We start from the raw sequence: 25099 nt of genomic DNA, 5'->3' as shown, positions 1-25099 counted from the left end.
ACGCATCTTGATTGCATGTTTGATCAATTTCAGACTGAAGAAGTTGATAGAATTCGTTTATCTTTACTGGCTTTAGTGGTTGGTGCATACTTTTGAATAATAGTGGTATTAACTCATCTTCTTTGTTATGGTTAAGTGTTGTCAAGTTGGTTCCAACTCATAAGGTTTATGTGGAGAGGCTGGAAGGTTTGAACCTCCTACTTTGTGATTAGCTGTCCAGTGCTTATCATACATCGCCACACCAGACATTCCTTATGAGTACATGGATGTGATCTTTAACCTATTACAGACAACATTGTACCTCAAGACAGATCTTGAAATGTTCTTTTTGACAATGATTGTGACACCATTCCTCCTGAATTTATCATTCAGGGCATAGTTAACTATATGACTATCTGAGTCCAAATGGCCAATACCAATCCAGTTCAACTCAGTAATGCCTAAGGTATCAATCTTGATGCATTGCATTTCATTTTTATCAGCCTATAATTTCCCTAGATTCATGTTTCATACATTTCATGTTCTGATTATTAATGGATGTTTTCAATTGCTTCTCTCATTTTGAGTTGTGACCCATCAGCAAGTGAGGTTCCAAAAGTTTTGCTCCATTCACATCATTATTGACAACTCTACTTTGTGGAGTCAGCTCTTCTCTAGTGATAATTTGAGTTCCTTCCAACCTAAGGGGCTCATCTTCAGGCATTGTATCTGACAATATTCTTGTGGTACTCATAATGTTTTTATCTTCCATTTCTATATCTGATAATGTCCTGCTGCTATTTTTAAGCGTTTCAGTGGCTAAATATTCAGAAGGAGTCTGCCTCTCCTTCTTTTGGCTTGTCTTAGACTGGAAGCTCTGCTGAAGTTGCCTACTGTGGGGTGACCCTGCTGGTATTTAAAATATTGATAACATAGCTTCCAGCATCACAACAACATACAAGCCACCATAGTACAACATACTGACAGACAAGTGGTGAAGCACCTTTACTGCTGACTTTATTTTCTAGGATGACTCAAGTTTCTTCCTTTTGAAAACTGCCCCAGGTATTGCTGCAAAAGAAGCATGACCTTGCTGGGAGCCATTGAGTGCCAAATGAGACTTAATTTTCCTTAAGTACTTCAGAGGAGAAAAACAATAATCTATATGATAAGCTTTTGGCCTAAACCCATACCCTTTAAGTGAAGATGAAATTTGGCATAGCTTATATTCTGATTTGAAGAAAAATGTTTTGTACTGATGTCATTTGTTAATTATTAGTTAAAGAGAGGATTGGATTTTTCCTATGCAATGTAATCTGGCTTTTGAGATTTTAGATTTCCCTGGTCCAAATCAATTGTCTTGCCTTCTGTGAAGCCTTCCTGTTGACTTCCGATGAGAAATCGACCTTTAGAATTCAGCAGGCACTATGTACCTCAGATATATCCCAGGACTATTGGAGAGTGGAAGTTATGTACCCAGGATATGAAAGGAAATCATAGAGAATAAGACTATATATGGAGCCCTGGTGTGGTGCTGCGGGATAATGTGCTGGATTGCAAGGTTGGTTGGAACTACAAGGTTGGTGTTTCAAACTCACCAGCCACTCCATGGAAATCCTGTACAGGTTCCCTGTGAGTCAGAACTGACTCGACAGCACTTTAACAACAACAAGGCTATATATGAAGACAGGACTGCAAATAATTTTCTGGGTGATACTCAGGAGGTTGACAAAAATAGCCAGCAGAGATTGATGATCAAAGATTAGTCATATAATTAAATTTGTGTTTTATAAAGGAAAACATTTCCTTATGGTTCATCCATTCTCAAAACTTACTGAGTGCCTTCTAAATGACAGATGTTGTACTTGGCTTGAGGAAGCAAGAATGAATTTTTAAAAATGGGTCCTTGCCCTCAAGGAGCTCACAGTCTATTGAGTTGCCCTTTTGACTTTCCCACTAGATTGTGATCTCCTGGAGGGCAGGCACTTTTGTTCAACTGGAAAAAAGTCTAAGTTTCACAGTTAGACCTAGATGATAAGCCTGGCTTTATTGTTTTTACTTAACTCACCCAATTTAACTGACCAGGAAATTGGGGTTAGCTATGCCTAGCTCATCTGGGAGCTGTACAAATTAAATGAGAAGGAAGCAGTATGCTGCACCCAACAGGAACTCTGTAAATTCTCTTTCCTTCTTTCTTACAGTGACTAGCATTTGCTAGTCATTCAGGACGCTTCTGTTGCCTGAGTCACTGGAGAGCCTATAGACTCTGGTACCTTAGCTTGAGAGAATTTCAGCCCTGAGGTCTGTTGTCACCCCAGAGTATTTACTTAGCAAATCCCTTCTTAGTTCAGTCACTGATCAAATCATTTTCTCCAGGCTGTGAATTAATTTTGAGGCCAATTCTGGGTCCCAGACTCTCAGTTCCTGAATCCTGGGCCTGCATCTTGCAAAAGTCAGAACCAAAGTCAAAAGAAAATGATGCAATTTCCTCTGCAGCCAAAATGCCATTATTTCACCAAGAGCAACAAATCATCTTGGCAAGAGAATTCTGTTTGCGTTTGCTTGTGCAGTTGGTTGTATTTGCAAATGATAGAGTCTTTTTCAAAGTGCCTTAAACAAGAGATGTTGGCTTCCCCTAGCTTTTGTTTCACAGTTTATTGTTTTCAGAGAATTCTCACAATTCATTAATTTCCTTAATTCCTTATAGAGTCTCATGGCAGTGATTAGCACTCCACACAGTATTCATTGAGTCACTGGGGCACTGAGACCTACAAAGGTTAGCTGACTTGCCCAAGATCAGACAGAAGGTTGTCCTTTCTGTTTGTAGGATGTTTGCTGTTGTATCAGAAGAATTGTGAAAGTAAATATTAGTATTTTTTTGTCTGGTTGGTACATGATGGTATACCAAATGATCTGAGTTCAATATTTGGCTCAGTGATGACCTTAAGAAATGTAGAATGTAACTTCTCAGACTGGTATTCTTCTATGAGATATGAAATTGGAGCATCTGCTCTCCTAACTTTGCTCAGAATGTAGATCTATTCCATCGTATGCAGAGCATCTGCCTTTCAATATATCATCAAATACATTTGATAAACTCTGAAAATTTTACATAATGTCTCCAAAGGCATTCATCTTCAAACCTACCTTGTAAAGTCCACAAAGAGCGCTAGGTGAGCTAGACAGCTTATGTGGCATAGGTTAGGCCATGTGAATTGTATGTGTCAGATTTGGTGCTCAAACCCCAGTCCTTTAGCTGTTAAACCCAGTGTTTGTTACACTACATGATACCCAACCTCATAATCTAATCTCCTTTTGCTGTTTGCTCTGGGTTAGACTTTTCATTTGGAAGCTAAAGCATGGTAAGGCTAAACCTGTAAGTGTCAAAATTTTCCACTGAAATGCTAGCATGGAGTATCCTTTGAAGTGGAAAATATTATATTGCTTCAAAGGGTCTCTACTCCACTTGTTTAAAGAGGTTTTCATTTGTTTTCCAATGTTACTGTTAATTTTTCTTAATGTTCCAAAAACTATTCACTTTCCTTTCATCTTCAAGTTCTGATTGAGAACTTGACCTAATTTCTATATTCCCTGCTAGTGCAAAGAATAGCACATTTTAAAGGATGATAAATAACAGTGTAAAATGTAGATGGGCTCTATAAATACTTAGCGAAATCCCTGTAGTTGGAATCAGGTAGAATGAGAAAAGAGTCGAGGCAATCTTCTTGTCATGTGTTGTATCATTGTACCTCTTTGAGAGGTAGTTTAGTGGTTAAGAACGCAAATACTAGAGCCAGACACATCTGGGCTTGAGCCCTGCTCTACTGGTACTACCTGAGAATTAGTCAACCTACTTAGCATTCTTTGTCCTTCATTTTCTCTTTTGTAGAATGAGGCTAATGATATTACATGTAGTTTGTAAAATATCCACTTGGCAAAATGCTTATACATTTTAAATAGGTAAATAAGGTTTTTTTCTTATCACAGTTGTTAGTCTTTATCCAAAACTCACTCCTTTCCTTTTTAGTACTTTTTTACTTGTATCTTTACTCTAAAGAAGAAATAGTATTAGCTGCATTTTAACTACACATTAAGTCATGATGCTCATATTTTGCATTTTAAACTACATTATCTTTATAAATGAAGTGCTGACCTATGTAGTATGTGCTACTTCAGGTGTGGCGCTGTAGGATAAGCACTGGACTGTGAACCTCAAGGTCAGCAGTTCAAATCCACCTGCTCCTCAGAAACCCTATCCAGGGTTTTTATGAGTCAGAACCAACTCAACAACACTTAACAACACAACAACAATTTGCATGTGAAAGTTGTACAGTGAATAAGGAAGACCATAGAAGAATTGATGCATTTGAGTTATGGTGTTGGAGATGAATATTCAATGTATCATGGACTACCAGAAGACCAACCAAAACTATCTAGGAAGAACTACAGTCAGATTACTCCTAGAAGCAAGGATGGTGAGACTTCATATCTCATACTTCTGACACATTATCAGAAGGGACCAGTCTTGAGAGAAGGACATTATGATTGATAAAGGGAGAGTCAGCGAAAAAGAGGAAGATCTCCAACGAGATATACTGACACAGTGCCAGGAGCAATGGGCTCGAGTGTAACAACAATTATGAGAATGGTTCATGACTGAGCATTGTTTCATTCCGTTGCGGATAGGGCCACTATGAGTCGAAACTGACTCGATGGCACCTACAACAATAACAGCCTTATGCTTATTCAGTCAATATTATTTGCACTAGCTGATCTTTGTTTTTACTTATTGTTGTTGGTAAGTGCCATTGAGTTGCTTCCAACTCTTAGCGACCCTGTTTAGGGCTTTGAAGGAGCAGCTGGTGAGTTTGAACTGCCAACCTTGTGGTTCAAACCAACCTTGTGGTCCAGTGCTGTATCCCATAGCACCACACCAGGACTCATTTTTTTTTTTTTTTTTAACTTAGGGCAGTAATATAATAAATAATATAGTTAAAAGGTTAGAAAGTAGATAAGAGAAAAATATGTATGCAATGTCATACTTGTAATACCATATGTGGCACAATATTGAAGGCCATGGACTGCAAAATCCTGTTTGAATCCTGGCTATGTTGTCACTTTGAGGACCCTACTTTGACCTCTTTGTTTCAACTCATTATTAGATGAGGAGAATAAGTAGCTACCAAATAAGGATGGTGAAAGCATGAGGGACATTTGAAGCATTTAGAATAAAAGGTTGGTTCCGTACATTTTAGCAGTGATGATCATAAGGAGAGGATTGAAGATGGTGATGATTTGTGGGTCTGCTTTATTCATGTTGTGACTCACAAATTACTTGAGTAATTTTGCTTTTCTTACTCTCTGCTTGAGGAATCCTGGTTACATAGTACGTTATGTGTTGCACTTCTAACCAAAAGGTCAGCAGTTTGAGTCCACCAGATGGTCCATGGAAGAAAAATGAGGTTTTCTCCTCTAGTAAAGATTTATATAGCCTTGGAAATTCTATCAGAGTTACAGATGCCAAGTCACACAACCACCATCACAGCCACTATTTGCTCGTTGTAAGAAACAAGACCATATGAGGAAATTGGGCCCAGAGAGGTGACTATATGAAAAAGCATAAGCAATTTTTTGGTAAAGAGGGATCTACAACTTACTAGCAATCATACTGCTTTACTGTTTTTTTAATATATACTTTTATTGATTAGAAAAAGAAATTCTTGTGTCCTAGTTACTATCCCTGAAAACTTAATGGTGCTCATGAGAAATCTCTACCTGGACCAAGAGGCAGTTGTTCAAACAGAACATGGGAACACTGAATGGTTTAAAATTAAGAAAGCTGTGTGACAAGGTTGTATTCTTTCATAATACTTATTCAACCTGTATGCTGAGCAAATGATCTGAGAAGCTGGGTTCTATGAAGGAAAACGTGGCATCAGGATTGGAGGAAGACTCATTAAAAACCGGTGATATGCAGATGATACAACCTTGCTTGCTGAAAGTAAAGAGGACTTAAAACATTTACAGATAAAGATGAAAGAGCACAGCCTTTGGTGTGGATGGCATCTCAATATAAAGAATACAAAATCCTCACCACTGGACCAATAAACAACATTCTTATCAACAGAAAAAAAGAATGAAGTTGCCAAGGACTTCATTCTTCTTGGATCAACTATCAACACTCATGGAAGCAGCAGTCAAGAAATCAGATGACTTATTGCATTAGGCAAATCTGCTGTACAAGACCTTTTTAAAGTGTTGAAGAGCAAAGGTGTCAACTTGAGTACTCAGGTGCACCTGACCCAAGCCATGGTATTTTCAATAACCTCATATGCATGTGAAACCTGGACAGCGAATAAGGAAGACTGTAGAAGAATTGGTGCATTTGAGTTATAGTGTTGGAGGAGACTATTTAATGTGGCATGGGCTTCCAAAAGAACCAATAGATCTGTTTTGGAAGAAGTGCAGCCAGAGTGCTCCTTGGAGGCCAGGATGGCCAAACTTCATTTCTCATACTTCGTACATATTGTCAGGAGCAACCAGTCGCTGGAGATGGAATATCATGTTTGGTAAGGTGGAAGGTCAGAGAAAAAGAGGAAGATCCCCAACGAGATGGATTGGCCAAGTGGCAGCATCAATGGACTCAAGCGTGGCAACAGTAGTGAGGTTGGCCCAGGATTGGGCAGTGTTTTATTCTGCTGTGCATAAGGTCACTATGAGTTGGTACCTACTCAATGGCACCTAACAACAACAACAACATAGCATAATAATTATAATAGTTGAATAAGCATTTTATAAAATATAGAGATCATGAGATTCAGAACAATCAGTCTAAAAATAATGGCATAATGAAAAGGGTCTCATTTTATAAAACAGGCTGACAGTGTCAGCGTTTATCTGGTGTGGCACATTCTTCTTGATCTCCATCCCTGAAGTATCTGCATAGCCCTTGCAGCAAAATCCCAGGGCTCCTCTATTTCTTTACCATGGCCTGCCTTTGAAAATGAAGTTGTTAGCGTCAGAAATTACCTAAGCCACTTTTATCTTCAGTCTGCTGTAAAAGCAACTGCTTTTAAAGATCAGAAGGAAAAAGCACCCTATCCATCGTGTAGAAGCGTTGATAGCAGAGTGGGTACCAAGTTGGGCAGCTAACCACACAAGGTCAGCAGTTCAAATCTACCTGTTGTCACATGAAAGAAAGCTGGGGCTTTGTGCTTCTGTAAAGATTTACAGCCTCAAAAATCTATACAGGGTCACTGTGACTTGGAACCAACTCCATGGCACACAGCCCCCACCAGCACCCATGGTCTAAAGCAGGGGTTGTTGTTGGCACGTGCCATCGAGTCTATTGTGACTCATAGCAACCTCTATACACGGTTTCCAAGGACCTGCTGATAGGTTTGAACTGCCAACCTTGCAGTTTGTAGTCCAGTTCTGATCCTACAGCGCCACACCAGGAGTGCGGAACCTTTTATTCTGCCAGAATTTATAACATCATTTGCCGCTCATACAAAATGATCAGTTGAAAAATTGTTGTTGTTAGGTGCCATCTAGTTGGTACCGACCCATAGCGACCTTATGCACAGCACAAGGAAACAATATCCAATCCTGGGCCACCTCACTACTGTTGCCACACTTGAGTCCATCATTGCTGCCACTTGGCCAGTCCATCTCTTAGGGGGTCTTCCTCTTTTTCTCTGACCCTCCACCTTACAAAACATGATATCCTTCACCAGTGACTGGTCCCTCCTGACAAAATGTCTGAAGTATGAGAGATGAAGTTTGGCCATGCTGGCCTCCAAGGAGCACTCTTGCCTGCACTTCTTCCAAAACAAATTTATTGGTTCTTTTGGCAGCCCATGGCACTTTCAATATTCTCCTCCAACACCATAACTCAAAAGCATCAATTCTTCTACGGTCTTCCTTAGTCACTGTCCAGCTTTCGCATGCATATGAGGTTATTGAAAATGCTTGGGTCAGGTGCACCTGAGTCCTCAAACTGATATCTTTGCTCTTCAACACTTTAAAAAGGTCTTGTGCAGAAGATTTGCCTAATACAATATGTCGTTTGATTTCTTGACTGCTGTTTCCATGAGTGTTGATAGTTGATCCAAGAAGAATGAAGTCCTTGGCAACTTCAATGTTTTCTCTGTTGATAAGAATGTTGTTTATTGCTCCAGTGGTGAGGATTTTTGTTTTCTTTACATTAAGATATAATCAATACCGAAGACTGTGCTTTCATCTTCATCAGTAAATATTTTAAGTCCTCTTCACTTTCACAGCAAGCAAGGTTGTATCATCTGCATATCGCAGGTTGTTAATGAGTCTTCCTCCAATCCTGATGCCACGTTTTTCTTCATAGAACCCAGCTTCTCGGATTATTTGCTCAGCATACAGGTTGAGTAAGAATGATGAAAGAATACAACCTTGTCACACAGCTTTCTTAATTTTAAACCATTCATTGTTCACATGTTCTATTCAAACAACTGCTTCTTCATCCATGTACAGATTCCTCATGAGCACAATTAAGTGTTCTGGAATACTCATACTTCCCAATGTTGTCCATAGCTTGTCATGATCCACACAATCAAAAGCCTTTGCATAGTCAATAAAGCACAGATAGATATCTTTCTGATATTCTCTGCTTTAAGCCAAGATCCATTGGACATCAGCAATGATATCTCTCATTCCTCGGCCTCTTCTGAATCTGACTTGAACCTCTGGAAGCTCTCTGTCAATGAATGATTGTAGCCATTTCTGTATTACTTTTAGCAAAACCTTACTGGCATGGGATATCAAAGAGATTGTCCCATAATTTCCTCATTCCATTTGGTCACCTCTCTTTGGAATGGGCACAAATATGGATTCTTCCAATCAGTCCTCAAGATAGTTGTCTTACAAATTTCTTGGCAGAGATGAGTGAGTGCCTCCTGTGCCATCTCACTTTCTTGAAAGATTTCAATTTTTATTCTTTACCAATTCCCTAAATGCACCTTGGACTTCCTCCTTCAGTATCATTGGCTCTTAATCATACGCTATGTCTTGAAACGGTTGAACAGTAACCATTTCCTATTGTTACAGTGACTGTGTTTTCCTTCCATCTTGCCTTGATGCTTTCTGCATCATTCAATAATTTGCCCAGAGAATCTTGCAATAACGAAAGTCAAGGCTTTAATTTTTTCTTCAGTTTCCCCAGCTTGAGAAATGCTGAGCGTGTTCTTCCTTTTTGGTTTTCTGATTCCAGATCTTTGCACATTTATTTGTAATATTTGGCTTTATCTTCTCTACCTGATCTTTGAAATTTTCTGTTCAGCTCTTGGGCCTCCTTATTTCTTCCATTTGCTTTAGCAGCTCTACACTGGAGAACAAGTCTCAGTGTCTCTTCTGACATCCATTTCGACCTGTTCCTTATTTCTTGTCTTCTTAATGACTTTTTGCTTTCTTCATGTATGATGTTCTTGATGTCATCCCACAACTCTTCTGGTCTTCGATGTTTAGTGTTTAATGTATCAAAACTGTTCTTCAGATGATTGCTAAATTCAGGTGGGATATATTCAAGGTCATATTTTGGCTCTCGTGGACTTGTTTTCATTTTTTTCAGCTTCAGTTTGAATTCGCATATTCATAATTGATAGTCTGTTCCACAGTCTGCCCCTGGCCTTGTTTTGATTGATGATATGGAGCTTTTCCATTGTCTCTTTTCACACATGTAGTCAATTTGATTTCTATGTATTCCATCTGGTGAGGTCCATGTGTTTAATTGTCTCTTATGCTGTATAACAAAGCAATTTGAAATAAAAAAATTATTGGTTTTGCAGAATACTATCATGCCTTCTCCAGCATCATTTCTATCACCAAGGCCATATTTTCCAACTACTGATCCTTCCTTTTTGCTCCCAACCTTTGCATTCCACTCACCAGTAATGATCAATACATCCTGATTGCATGCTTGGTCAATTTCAGATAGAAGAATATGGTCGAATTCTTCTATTTCATCCTCACTTGCTTTAGTGTTTGGTGCGTAAATTTGAATAATAGTGGTATTAATTGGGCTTCTCTGTAGGCACATGGATATTATTTTATCACAGACAGCTTTGTACCTCATGAATGATCTGGATATGTTCTTTTTGACAATTAATGGAACACCATTCCTCTTCAATTTGTCATTCCCGGCGTAGTAAACCATGTGGTTGTCAGATTCTAAATGGCCAATACCAGTCCATTTCAGCTCATTAATGCCTTAGATATCGATGTTTATTCACTCCATTTCATTTTTGACAACTTCCAATTTCCCAGATTCATACTTTGTACATTCCATGTTCCGATTTTCAGTGGATGTTTACAGCTATTTCTCTTCATTTTGAGTTATGCACCATCAGCAAATGAACATCCCATGGGCTTTTCTCCCATGGGTTTACTCCATTCATGTCATCATGGTCAACACTACTTTGAGGAGGCAGCTCTTCCCCAATTGCGTTTTGAGTGCCTTCCAACCTGAGGGACTCATTTTCTGGCACTATATCTGACAGTGTTTCTCTGCTATTCGTAATGTTTTCAATGACTAAATATTCAGAAGTAATTCGTCGTTCCTTCTTCCTAGTCTGTCTTTGTCTGGAAGCTCATCTGAAACCTGTCCACCGTGGGTGACCCTGCAGGTATTAAAATACCGGTGGCATAGTTTTCAGAATCACAGCAACTCACAAGACACTACAGTACAACAAACTGACACACGAGTGGTGGATTTGATCAAATGTTTAACAAACTCACCCGTATTTTGATGGCCAGAACTGGGATTGCCTTAGCAGGGAAGACCAAATATGGCCCATGGGTTTGGATATTCTAGAGCATCCTAAGTCTAGAACATCACACCTGCTATGCAAGAGCCCTGCATTGAGCTGAGAACAGCTTTACTCATGCAGCGTCACATTTGGGCTGACTGCACCCCGCAGATAGTTGTCTAGCCTTATATATTACTTCAGACTTCTTGAACAGCACACATAATAAAACAAAGGGAACAAAAATGGGCAAAATACTGGACATCCATTACATGTAAAAGAAGAGAAAAACTGTTGTATCTTGTCAACTTTACTCACTTGTGTGTACCTCCTGAGATTTTGCACTGTGATACATGTTTAGGTGATTATATTCCATCTACATCCAAGATCTGGTTCCAAACCCAGCTCTTTTGTATGTTCCTTTATCTTTTGAATGTCAGCCATTTCTTTTTCTTGTGTGTTCCCGTAGTTCATGATTAAAGCACTGTACTTTGGATCTATAGATATTTCTCTATGTTTTTATGTTTCCTACTGTCTCTTCTCCAGGGCGAAGCCCATTTCTCATTCATTTCTTCAGCTCTGGCATTTACTAGAATTTAGCTCAAGAAATTTAATTTAAATGTAAGTATTATTTACGATATTCTCACTTGTATTTAGTTTTTGTTGTTGATCAGGGACATACTAGGTTGAATCTTTTAACTTAAACCCGATGATCTTTAACATGCTTTATATATCATATAATACACAGTCTTTGTGTGTTAAACATTTTTATATCGCTCAATCCCCTGTGTGTTATTTCCATAAATGCATTAGACCAATATTTTTTTACATGTTGTTGACTTCAATTTCAACTTTTTTATTGTAAATTTTATTTTTTTATTCTTCATTTTGGTTGGTGCCTGTTGATGCTGAGGTTCTATACCCACCAGTATGCCTTCCCTAGGCAGAATACCTTGCCTGCTCTGCAAATAGCATTCTCCAATGCAGTGAAGAAGTCATTTTTTCTACTCCAAAACAGGCCTGAGCTGACCTGCCAAAGCCCAGACAAGGAGAGGCCACTTTGGCAGGCAAGGCTGATACGCCACAACCATGCCCATTCCACAGTACCATCTGACTGCCTGGCTGCAATGCTCAGGCCATTTGAATGAGAGCCAAGGGTACAGAGAGAAGTTTTTCATCTTTTGTTTGAACAATAGGGGTCTGACTGGCTGTCCAGAGGTTCTGTAGGACCAGGACAGTGGGTGCCACACCCATTCCATCTTGCTGCCTGGCTTCACATGGATTCGGCACCCCCACCTGCCACAAGCAGCCCAATCTCAGACTTTGGCAGCCCCATGTACAACCCACACTCCTCAACTCTCTGCTCATTTCTAGTACAGTATACCTGGTACCCAGGCACAGACAGGTAACAAAGGATGCTTTCACTCTCAGCCCAGTCATGAACCACCCCAGAGCAAACACACAGTTTCTGTTATTTATTTTCCAATCACGTGGGAACTACCAAACTCGATTCTTGACTTTTTAATCATGGTTTATTCCTTCATTTTACACATTTGATCCAAAGTAACATTTTCAAACTATTAAATGAGGTCAAATGAGATTGAAATTTACTTCTGGAAATGTTACAAGCATGTGTGGTGTATACATGGGCCATATATATGAGTCATACACAGTGTATACATATATATATATATATATATATACATGCTATGCCAGAGCTATTTTATATGATTTTGTCATTTCTGAGAATTATATGTGTGTGGGTGTTATTTATGTAGGCACATTATTTGCTAGGGAGAAAACAGTACTGTACCATTGTTGAAATTTTTTCTTCTCCAAAAGACCTACTTTGTATTCAAGAAGGATTGTAGGTTGAACCAATAGCATTAAGTATTGTCATGAGGGTTGAGGTACTTCTGAATGACATTGCCTTTCTAGATTAGAAAAAGGAATAAAATTGGTAATAACTTGCTACCTGCCTATTGCCCAGGATAGTTCAAATGATAGAAATGGTGAAACCCATTCTATCGGTAATGAGATTCATGAAGGTGTTATAATAATGACCCTTTGTATGTTCTGGTACTTAATTACATCAAGTTCATTTCTTTCCAATTAGAGTGACACTTTGGACCCTGATCTTGGATTTCATTTCATTACTAGAATGTAGGAGGCAGTTTCTGGAATCAGTGTGGTTGGGTTCTAATCCTAACACCTTTGCATCCCAGCTCTGTGGCTTTAAGAAAGTTAATTTAGCTTCTCTGTGTCTGTATTTCCTCATCTGTTAAGCAGGGTAACACCAAAGTACATACTTCTTTGAATTATTTCAAATGTTCAAGGAGATTATGCTACTTGCCGTGTGATACAATACACTTGTCTGCTACCCACCCAAGGGAATCTTGGAAGAGAGTCCTGGAAAATAAGCCATTGAAAATACTGTGCAGTAGTGTTACACTCCAACACACATGACATGACCCTGAGTTGGAACTCATTTAATAGGAACTAACTAAATGTTACTTATTGTTGTAACCCCTAGGTGCATTGCATGAGAAGTAGGTAAATTTCCTTACCATATAGCAGAAGCATTTCCCTCTAAAAGACATCTTGCTGGGAAAACATGGTTGAGAAGAAAGCAAGGAGGCAAGACTGAGGTCAGCTTGTGTGTGGCTTGGACTCATGTACAACAATAGGAAGCCCACAGAGGCTGCGAGGATGAAAGATGCACCTTTTGTTAATCTAGGAAAAGGAGCTTTCCAAAGCAAGGGCACCATTGCAGGCTGACAGAATTCTCTGTGGACCACATCTGCTGGGGCCAGCTGTTGTCAGTCTGTGTCTGCTCGCCGAGAATAACAGCAATAATTTTCACTTTATAGCAACTTCCATCTCTGGATCTCAGAATGCTGCATAAATGTAGATTAAGGTTCCCAAAATTCTTGCCAAGAATGAGCTATTTTACAGGGCATAAAGAATGCGTCACTGTTCTGAGTAAATCTTTCATGGTGGAAAGAGAACCAAACTAGTTTAAATTAGACCTGCTTTCCAGATCTGAACTTAACTTCTAAGTTTTACCCTTCACTTCCCAGGTGACCTCGGGCAGCTGGGTTCTCCCTGAAGCTCAGCTTTCTTAAAATGAAGGAAAGGATTCATCTGTGAATAAATGATCTCCAGTCTTTCTTCTATTTCTGAAACTCACAAAAGTCTAGAATTACTTCTCAGTTAGGTTACTGAAGGTGGTACTGTTAGGATTGCTAACTGCAGGGTGGGTAGTTCAAATGAAGTTTTTGACAATTTCAGTCTTTTCTCCATTTATCATGATGTTATTACATTGAGGTGTAATCCATACTAATGACTGATCTTCATCAATATGTGTGGGGGTCCTATGCAGTAAGTTGCAGAGGAGGAAGATGAGGCTACCTGCTCCCATAAAGATATTTACTGTTTTGGAAACCCTATAAAGAGTCACAGTGAGTTGGAATCTAATCGACGGCAGTGGGGTCTCCTTTGTTTTTTGTGTTGTTGTTTTTTTTAAGTTCTTGAAAAATTCTCAAAATAATATCTTAGTATTATATGCAAGTATATGCCAGACTAGGAGCTCTGGAGTCGTAGGCTGCTAATCTCACGGTCGGCAGTTTGAAAGTACCAGCGGTGAATAAGGCTTTCTGCTCCCGTAAAGATTTACAGCTTCAGAAACCCTGTACAGGGTCTCTATGAGTCGAAACCGATTCCATGGCAGACCACCACCGCAACCACCACCACCACCACCATAGGCCAGAAAGCAGCAGATAAGTTTATCACTCTAGTCATTGGAAAACTTCACTATCCTTTATTTAGGGTTTCATAGGAAAGAGTGTCTTTACAAGTCTTTTTCACTTTGCAAACCTTTACATACAGTGCTATTTAGTATTTCCTTTGACTATCATATAAAATGTAACATTAATCCCCCAGCTAGTATCATAGGTTGATGAAGGAAATAGTCTTTTGCAGAGAAGTTTTATATCTTTTGTTGAATCATGAATGCGATATTAAAAAGGCTGTGTTTCCCAAAGTCTTGTCCTCAGACCATCTGAATCAGCGTTGCCTCAGGTGCTTGCTACAGCCTGGGTTGTCATCTTTGTACAGAAAGCAAGTATCATATAATAAAAAGTAGTGTGTGTCCCTAACAGGTTCTTTTGGTAGTTCAAAACTTTGTAATATATGGTTACATTTCTCTAAAAATAAATAGAAGTATTTTTTTAAAAGGTAGTTTGTGTGGTGATTATAACTATGCGCTCTAGATTTGAAGACTGGATTGAAATTCTAGATTCTACTTTCTATAAAGGTAGCCTTTGTTTTGTCATTTGTATGATCAGGATATTAACCACCTGATAGGGTTGCTTTGGTGAATAATTAGTCATTCTATGTGAAGTATTTTGAACATTGCCTAGAACCTGTTAAGCACTTTGAATGCCTTACTTATTTTCAGTCTCAAACTATAAATCAATAAATATAAATTAAACACAAAAAGCATTTTTGCCTTTCAGAGTTCAAGAAAATGGGTAAAAAACTTCCTTCAATAGAATTACTATTATTTTAATCCTGGTGGGTGACTGATTCAAAATATTAAATGCTCCTTAATGCTGGGCTTTAGATTCAGGATCAAAGTGTGATTCCCCACACCCCATACCCTACACCCCAACCCCATTCCATGCTGCAGTGCTAATGAATGATACTGAGTCATTCATATTCTCTGTCTTCCACTTTCCTGCCACATTTGAAAGCCAGTCATGGCTTAGATTTGATAGACTGTGAGAATTTAATACGAATAATCATGTGCCCTGTTAAATATTAGCACATGCCATGTATCATCTTACATATTCCTCATTATGACCCTGTACAGGGGGACCTCCTCTCTTTAATGTCTGCTTCCCCTCCCTTTTTACAGATGCTAATGCTAAGGGAAGTTAAAAAACACTTGTGAAATGTTAAACAAAATAAGTAATAGAACTTGACACTTGAACCAGCTTTTTCTGCTTCCGAATTGCACACTTTCCCCATTACACCACAATCAATGTTTCTGAAAGTAAAAGGGGCCACATTGGTCTCTAACCTCTGGTATAATTAGCCTCATGTTTTAATCAGTGAGGTTGACTGTCTTGATTAACCTTTATGATAGATCATGTAAGTTTCATATTTCTAAATGAATATATAGAGGCAGCTGTAACTTAGTGGAAAAACACTGAACTTGAATAGGAAGACTCATGTTTAACTCCGGGTTCTGCCACTTGACTATGGGTGTGATTTTGGCTAAGTCACTTAACTTTTCTTCATTTGTTTCTTTATATCAAAAATAAATGAGAAATCATGATATTGTGTTTTGAGGCTTCAGGAAATAATCAGTGATCTAGTGTATCTATGAGTGTTGCATTGGTGTTTCTTGTTGACTATAAAGGAGTATTCACATGTAAAGGGTTTTAGACCCAATAATGGAGTAGAATGTGTCTCAGGTTCTGTGAATTTCATCTCTCTTTTAAGTACTAATTCAAGCCCCTTATCCTCCTGATGTTTATATCTATGTTGTTGTTAAGTGCCGTGGAGTCGGTTCTGACCCATAGCGACCCTGAACAGGGTTTCCGAGGCTGTGAATCTTTATGGGAGCAGCAAGCCTCATCTTTCTCCCACGGAACAGCTGGTAGTTTCGAACTGCTGACCTTGTGGTTTGCAGCCTGATTCACAACTACTACGCTACCAGAGCTCCTTGTTTATATATATATATATACTTCAGCCCACTGCAGTCTCTTTCTGCTCTGAATCCATATCACTTGTTGATACACTCAATTGCTATTTATACAAGCATGTGACATACCTTCATGGATAGTAATTATTTAGTATTTATTTGGTGCAGACAGTAAATGGTTGACCATCTCATTTAATGTACTAAGTAAATACTCTTGACCCTATTTTGCAGTTGAGTCAAATAGTATCTAGTGAAACTTAAAGCTGATTACCTGAATCACACAACTGGTAAGTATTATATTTGAACCCAGGTAGGATAAGCAATGGACTGCTAACCACAGGTAGGTGGTTCAAACCCACCAGTTGCTCCTCAGAAAACCTACACAGGGTAGCTGTGAGTCAGAACTGTCTTGAGGACACTTAGCAACAACAGGTAGACCCTAGAGACTCTAAACCATAGTAGGAGGCCATGAATGGTACACACGGTTAAGAACTACAGTAGCCAAATGTGTGGGTTTGAACCCACCCCCAGGTGCCTATGAAAATAGACCTGGCAGTCGGCTTCCAGTAGGTCATTATGGAGCACACCTGGCCTGGTGGTACTGCGAGTTTGAATTGACTAAGAGGTAGTAAACAAGAAGTTCAAATGTAGCAATTGTGAGGGAGGCACAGGACCTGGCAGTATTTTGTTGTGCTGTGTATAGTAAGGTCACTATGAGTTGAAATCGACTTGATGGTACCTAACAGTCAAAATCGATTTGATGGTACCTTGATAGTGTGGCATTGCGGGTTAATGCTCTGGACTGCAAGGTTGGTTTGAACCGTAAGTTCATCAATTCAAGCTCACCATCTGCTCCTCAGAAACCCTATACAAGGTCGCCATGAGTCGGAACCAACTATGACTTGGAACCAACTCACGGAACTTAACAAACAACAGCAAATCAACAGTAGCATATACTGGTTAGTTCCCTAGGTGATGCAGACAGTGTATGCTTGACTGCTACCCTAAAGGTTTCTGGTTCAAACCTACCCTGAAATAAGTACTATGGAAACAAAGCCCTGGCTATCTGTCTGCTTTTTGGCAAAGTTCTTGGCTACCAGCTGAGAAAACCTTTGGAGCAGTTCTATTCTATAACAGAGAGGCAGGGTCTCCATGAATCATAATCAAGTGACAATAAATAATAGCAACAAGTCACACTGATTACTATCAATGTTCAGTTTTAATTTTGGTATTTTATTTCTTCCTTAATAAACCTCAATTTCCTGACTGGATCATAAATTCCTGAAATTGGGTGTATCTCGCTTATTTTGATGACCACCTTCATATCTACTTAGTAATATTTGTGAATAATTTAATATGGAGTTAACCAGAACCTATGCTTTCTATACCAGTTGAATGCCCTGGAAAAGGAGACTTTGACTCCTTTCACTTTTTTGTCTCTGGCTAGAAGCTTATCTTCCCACCATGCTGAGCAACTTTGATTTGATTTTCGCAGGTCAAACAGAAAAAAACAAAAAACAAAAAAAGTGTTTTCTGATTTTCTGACATAGACACTTTGCCTGCCTCCCTGCAGAGGCCCCCAAATCCAATGAGATCAGGGAGATCAGCTCATCTTGTAGAGAGTGGGCTTGTTTGCCTCGGAAGGCATAGTTATTGAGCAAAGCATATGTCCTTCCTTTGCATCAGAAGTGCCGTGGATTGTTGAGCAAGAATCTCTCTGACTCAAATGAAAACCACTGTGTGTGAGGTGAAATATGGGGAGTTAACCATTTGTTTGCTGGGTTGCATTTCCCACGAAAAACTCAAAAACAGAAATTTACCTCAGCCATGGAAAGTGATGTGCCAGGTGTCATATTTGAATATTAAAACGGAAAACTCATTTGCATGTTATTTCACTGTCTCATGTCACGTTCGGGCATCTGTCAAGCCCCCTAGATAGAAACAGCTTGTATGGTAGGAAAGTATTTCAGTGCATATCAAACTGAAAATATCAGTGCCTTTTTTTTTTTTTAAACAAATAGTCCACACTTTGGTGTTCTCAAGTGTCTCTTGGCTTTATACTTGAAAATACTAAGACTGGAACCCCATATCTTATAAAGTAAACATTTTGTCATTTTCTGATTTTTAAAGGTCATCCTAATTTTCTGTAACTATGTGCTTTGGAGCTCTGGTAGTGTAGTGGTTACAAATTGGGCTGTGAACCGCAAGGTCAGCAGTTCGAAACTACCAGCTGTTCCATGGGAGAAAGATGAGGCTTTCTGCTCCTGTAAAGATTTACAGCCTCAGAAACCCTGTACAGGGTGGCTATGAATTGGAACTGACTCCATGGCCCATAATAACATGTGCTATGAAGATAATTTTTAATTGATGTATTTTTAAATGATTCCTATTCCCACTATCCTGGTATAACCCTTCTTAGCATTTGGGGCTATCTCCTTCTAGTCATTTTTCTCTACACCTACATAGACACATACCCTGGTACCCTTGTACATATATTTTTATATATGTGAAAGTATCAAATGTACTATTTGAATATTCTCCCATTTTTTGTAATATTATGATGGTTAGAAATGTGAGACAATATAAAATATCTAACAAGAAGGGATTAGTAAAACCTCATATTGAACAGACAGTGAATTAGAACCATGATGACCCAGCTCAGTCAGGAAGAACACTATGGCATTTCTTTGATAGAACTTTATTAAAAGTGCAGCATCTGAGTAAGGAAAGTTTCGCTATGGGACAAGATATTGGGTTGTGGTAAAACCATTCTTCCCAATTGGAGCAAGTAGCCCTTTGCATTGCTCTAGGAATCAAAATGAAGCAACTTCTCAGGGGAAATCACTGCCAGGCACTGGCGGAACATAGGAAAGACCAAGATGAAGTTTAATTTGAAAATACCACCTTGAATAATAGTTTGTTCAGTTCATCAAACTTTTATTATGTTATGAATCTGGTTGAGGTGAAGTCAACCATTAAAAATCATATCTTGATTCGTCTTACTCTTATACCAAATTGCTTATACTCAAGAAACATGTGCCAGAAGATGAACCCTCTCAAGTTGGAAGGCACTCGAAATACTACTGGGCAAGAGCTGCCTACTCAAAGCAGAGTTGATTGTGATGATACAAATGGAGTAAAGCTTTCAGAACATTCACTTGCTGATCGAGCACAACTCAAAATAAGGAGAAACAGCTGCAAACATCCATTAATAATCAGAGCATAAGGTGTACAAAGCATGAATCTACAAAACTTGGAAGTTGTCAAAAATGAAATGGAATGCATAAAAATCGATATCCTAGGCATTAGTGAGCAGAAATGGACTGACACTGGCCGTTTTGAATTATATGGTATACTATGCTGGGAATGACAAATTTAAGGAGAATGGCATAGCATTCATCATCAAAAAGATCATTTCAAGATCTATCTTGAAGTATAACGATGTTAGAATAATATCCATACACCTACAAAAAAGTCCAGTCAATCCCACTATTACTAAAATTTACACACCAACCAGTAAAGCCAGTGATGATGAAATTAAAGAATTCTACCAACTTCTTCAGAATCCTGGTATGAAACTGTAGTATCAGCACTGGCCTGCTGACCACCAGGTTGTTAGTTCAAATTCACCAGCTGCTCCTTAGAAACCTTATACAACATAGCTATGAGTCAGCACTAACTCGATGGCACTTCATAACAACAACCAACTTCTTCAGTGTGAAATTGATCAAACATGTTATCAAGATATATTGATTATTACTTGTGATTAGACTGTGAAGGTTGAAAACAAAGGGGATCAGTAGTTGAGAAATATGGCCTTAGTAACAGAAATGATACTTGGATCCATAGTCAGTACTCAAGTAATCAAACGGTGTATTGCATTTGGTAAATCTGTTGCGCAAGACCTCTTTAGAGTGTTTAAGAGCAAAGTTATTTGTCTGAGGACTAAGGTATGCCTGACCTAAGCCATAGTATTTTCAATCACCTCATATGCATGTGAAAGTTGGCAATGAATAAGGAAGACCATTGAAGAATCGATGCATTTGAGTTATGGTGTCGGAGAAGAATAGCAAATATATCTGTTTATGCAGAAGTACAGCCAAATGCTCCTTAGAAGCCCGGTTGGCAAGACTTCGTCTCTTATACATTGAACATGTTGCCAGGAGAAACCAGTCCCTGGAGAAGGGCGTAGCATTCATTCATTGTGCTTTGTAAAGTGGAGGGTCAGCAAAAAAGAGGAAGACCCCAAAGGACATGAATTGGCATAGTGGTGGGAGAAATGAGCTCGAAACAAGAATTGTGAGGATGGTGTAGGACTGTGCAGTGGTTGGTTCTGCTGTGCACAGGGTCACTAATGAGACAGTCTAAACCAACTCAATGGCGCCTAACACAGGAAGCATGTTAAGTGTCATCGAGTTGGTTGCTACTCATAGTAACCCGTAACAGGGTTATCAAGGAGCAGCTGGTAGGTTTGAACTACTGACCTTTCAGTTAGTAGTCCAGTGCTTATCCTACAGTGCCATACCAGTACTCCAAGGAGCATAATAAAGTCTAATTAATGGGGTAATGCAAAATAGTCATCATTATGTGAATAACTCCTTTTAACCTTGCAGAAGAGCTCATTGCTGCTGCCACTGTTGTTAATCCATCTCATTCCTCAAAAGGAGGACTCTTCCTCTTTTTCGCTGACTCTCTACTTGGCTAAGCATGATGTCCTCTCTAGAAATTAGTCCCATCTGATAATATATCCAAAGTATGTGCGACAAAGTCTCGCCATTCTCATTTCTGAGAAGCATTCTGGCTGTATTTCCAAAACAGATTTTTTTGTTCTTCTGGCAGTCCATCGTATATTTAATATTCTTTGCCAACACTATAATTCAAACACATCAGTTATTATCCAGTCTTCCTTATTCATTGTCCAGCTCTCATGTTCATACAAGGTGATTGAAAAGAACATGGATTAGGTCAGGTGCCACTTCGTATTCAAATTGACAGCTTGCTTTTAAAACACTTTTCAGAGCTCTTTGCAGCAGATTTGCCCAATGTAATATGTTCTTGGATTTCCTGACTGCTGTTACCATGGGCGTTGATCACCATAGTGCACAGGTGGTAAAACACCACAACTGTCTTAGTAGAGCCCCAGCCCTTTCTCTTGGCTATAGTAAGTCTTACTGTATCCCTATCATGTTATAATTCAGAATCATAAATCTTTGGGTAAGACTGCAAATTTGGCATGAGAAAGAGGACTTACAGACATCAGTGCATGGCATGAAAAAGGGAAAATCAAATTTGAAAATTGAGGGCTGACTGGAATGAGTTTCATAGGTAGAATCAAACTTCAAAAGATAAAATGCCTGGATCTTTCATTTCATGCACTTATCATTCATTCTTCAAGCAATGGAATGGATTGGATGAATAGAGAAAAAAACAGCATACTTTACTACTGAGGAATTTTCACTTGTGGGTTCTAATTGTTAACAAATAGGTTCTCCTCCCTTCCTTAATTCTCTGTGGCTCATTGCCTTGTGGCCAGTTGTTTCAATCTGTAGCAGAAGAATTATCCAGCAGACATCTACCCTTGCCCAGAAGGATCTGTTCCTTTCGTTAAATAGTGACACATTGAGGGGAGAGTATGGCAATTCAGTGAGCATCAGAAAGACAAGGTAGCCACAAGAAATTGCAAACTGCAAACTTGACACATCTAACTAAGGAGAAGCGAAGAACGAAAATATCAGAAATATATTTTTTCTGGCAGAACTTCAGCTCCAAAATGGGATTAATGCTACCTTTTGAAAAGAAGATAATATCAATGTTTCTTTTTTCAAGAACACATAATTGAAGTTATTTTCCCTATGAGAGAAGGAACCTCTTGTACATCATTACAAATGGACAAGAAAAATAAGCAGCTCTGTTGCCCAGAGTGATAGAGTGTTCATTATCATGTAATCTTTCTGAGTATCTTGGCTACCTTTTCCCAGTGTTTTATCTGCCTGGGTGGTGCTTTGCTAATAAGGTTTGAATTCACAATGAGTTCAAATTATCTAGCACCAAGTCACTTGGAAATCAAGGGCCTGAAAGGACTCATGGGAGAATAATGGCCTATGCCAAGGCCAGTGTCAGAGGAACTCAGGAGACTGAAGTGGTGACCAGGTATTGGGTAGCCACTTTGTAAAATGGTTCCTTAGTACATGTATTTAAATATTTAAATGTGATAGCAATGACTCAAGGTGATGGGTGTCCCTGATTCATCCACTCCTCCTCCCCAAGCCTTTGATGATATTGCCTTAAAGCAGGCTGCTTTTTCCACCTTTCCTTTGTTCTTAAGGAGTAGCCATAGGATTGTGCCTTCTCTATCCACAGGAGGTGATGGTAGGGTAAGTTGATTTACTTACGTATGTTCTTGATTTTATGCCCAAAGTATAGTGAAAGTTCAGTAGGTTGCAGAAACCCTGTGACCTGCCCTTTGCTTACTCAGTTTAAGAATGCTGAATGAAGTTCTGGATTGTTTCCGGGGATGCTGACAAGTGACCTTAGTATTTCTGTAAGTGGAAATCTCTGTAATAATGAGGTTTCCACTTACTCAGTGTGTGTCTGTTTTTGTAGACCACAAAGTACCTGTAAATGTGACTATCTGTGATTTCACTATCAATATCCATGATGCTGTATGCCTTGCATAGTGCGGGCACAAAAAAACATGACAGAATAGAATCAGAGGAACATAGAGACATGTTTTATGTATAAAGGCACTGAAGCCAGAGAATGTAAAGGCAGGACTAAGATTGTTGTTGTTGGCTGTTGTCTAGTTGGATCCTGTATCAAGGTAACCCAATGTATAATGTGGTCCAACTGCTGTGATCCCTAGGATTTTCATAAGCAAATCGCCAGACTTTCCTTTATAGAAACCTGTTTAGCCCCAAGATTAGGCAGATTCTAAATAGGTAAGCTTTCAGAAACAAGCCCTCCTGGTTGTACTGTCCTACCCATAACTTTAATCAGGGACCTAGGTCTCAGTGTTACGTCTATATTAAGTGTCCTGGGGTGACACTGTAAGATCAAGCACTGGACTGCAAGGTCAGTTTGAACCACCAGGTCGGCAGTTCAAATTCACCAGCTGCTTCTTGGAAATCCCATACAAGGTTGCTGTGAGTCGGAACTGACTCAAAGCACTTCACAACAATAACAACAAGGGATAGCAAGGAGTCATGGTGTGGCTCTGTAGGATAAGCATTTGACTGCAAGGTTGGTTTGGACCACAGAGTCGGCGGTTTAAACTCATCAGCTGCTTGTCAGAAACCCAATTACTATGAGTCAGAACCGACACAACAGCACTTAGTAACAACAACAGCAACAGGGATAAAAACTCCGGAATTTCCAGCAAGAAAAGAACACTGGCAGAAAAGTGCCAGGTGCAGATACTTGGACATTTTCTTACTTCTGATATTTTTTTAAATTATAGTATTCTTTTCATATCTGAGAAAATATTTGTTGTAGAAAAATAAAATACATAGAAATATAAATGGAAAAAATAAAAACCACCCACTTAGCCATCACTTTGAACCATTAACCTTTGAGCATATTTCTTTCCAGTCTCTCTCATTTAAGAGTTTGTGGCTAGCTCGTCTTCATGTGGTAACTCAGAACCCAGACTCCTTCCATCTTGGGCCTCATATAACCAGGTGTAACAGCAAAGGAGGATGGGAAATATATAGTCTAGTTTTATGCCCAGAAAGAAGAGGGAACAGATTTGTAAGCTAAGTTGTCAGTCTCCACCACAACATTGCTGTTGTTGCTGTTAAGTACCATCAAGTTAGTTCTCACTCATTGCAACCCTGTATAGGGTTTCCAAGGAGGGACTAGTGGGTTTGAACTATCGCCATTGCACTGAGAAGTCTGGTACTTATCCTACAGCGCTACACTAGCACTCCCCATCACAACTATAGGGCCATTGCTCAGGTATACCATGCTATTTGATTGCAGTTCTTGAAGTCTCATTGGCCTTGGTATTCAAAAGATTTGCAGATTTACATAATTCAAAAGCATGACATTAATGAAGTCAGCTATGCTCTTAAAATCCCCTAATGATTCTCTCTTACCTAAATACGAAGTCCTGGCATTGACTTCAACCTATCTCTCTAACCTCATCTTAGCTCTAAAACTCATTACTGTTGAGATGATTGCAACTCATCGTGAACTGCTCCATGGGGTTTTCAAAACTGTGACCATTCTAAAGCATATCGTAGGCCTTTCATCCAAGACACTTCTCACTGGGTTTGATCTACCAGCCTTTCAGTTCATAGTTGAATAGTTAACCATTGTGTCACTCAGAGACTCTTAACTCCTCTCCTCCTGCATTTCTCAACATTTTTGCTGGAAAAACATGTTGTTTTATATGTACTCTTCTTTAAATGGAGTGCTGTGGGTTCATGAACTGGACTGCAAAGTCAATTTGAACCACAAGGTCAGAGGTTCAAGCTCACTAGCTGCTCCTCAGAAACCCTATAAAGGGTCGCTATGGGTCGGAACCAACTCAACGGCACTTAACAACAGCAATGTCTTTAAAGGCCCTTCTTTCTTTTTTCTTCCTTTTTTTGCTTATCTAGTGAAATCCAGTTTATTCTTCAAGAAGTCATCTCCT

General features: G+C 39.2%; 1 protein-coding gene across 4 annotated transcripts in view; it reads left to right on the top strand.

Annotated features, from left to right (window-relative positions):
* The window catches only part of LPP (LIM domain containing preferred translocation partner in lipoma), a 938906-nt gene that overhangs the window by 715523 nt on the left and 198284 nt on the right, over positions 1–25099 (top strand). The gene's annotated exons all lie outside the window — the stretch shown is intronic.

The sequence above is a fragment of the Chrysochloris asiatica genome, unplaced genomic scaffold (assembly GCF_000296735.1).
Source record: "Chrysochloris asiatica unplaced genomic scaffold, ChrAsi1.0 scaffold00177, whole genome shotgun sequence".
Lineage (NCBI taxonomy): Eukaryota > Metazoa > Chordata > Mammalia > Afrosoricida > Chrysochloridae > Chrysochloris > Chrysochloris asiatica.
The sequence above is the reverse complement of the archived record's forward strand: the minus strand, read 5'-3'. Positions and strand labels throughout refer to the sequence as shown.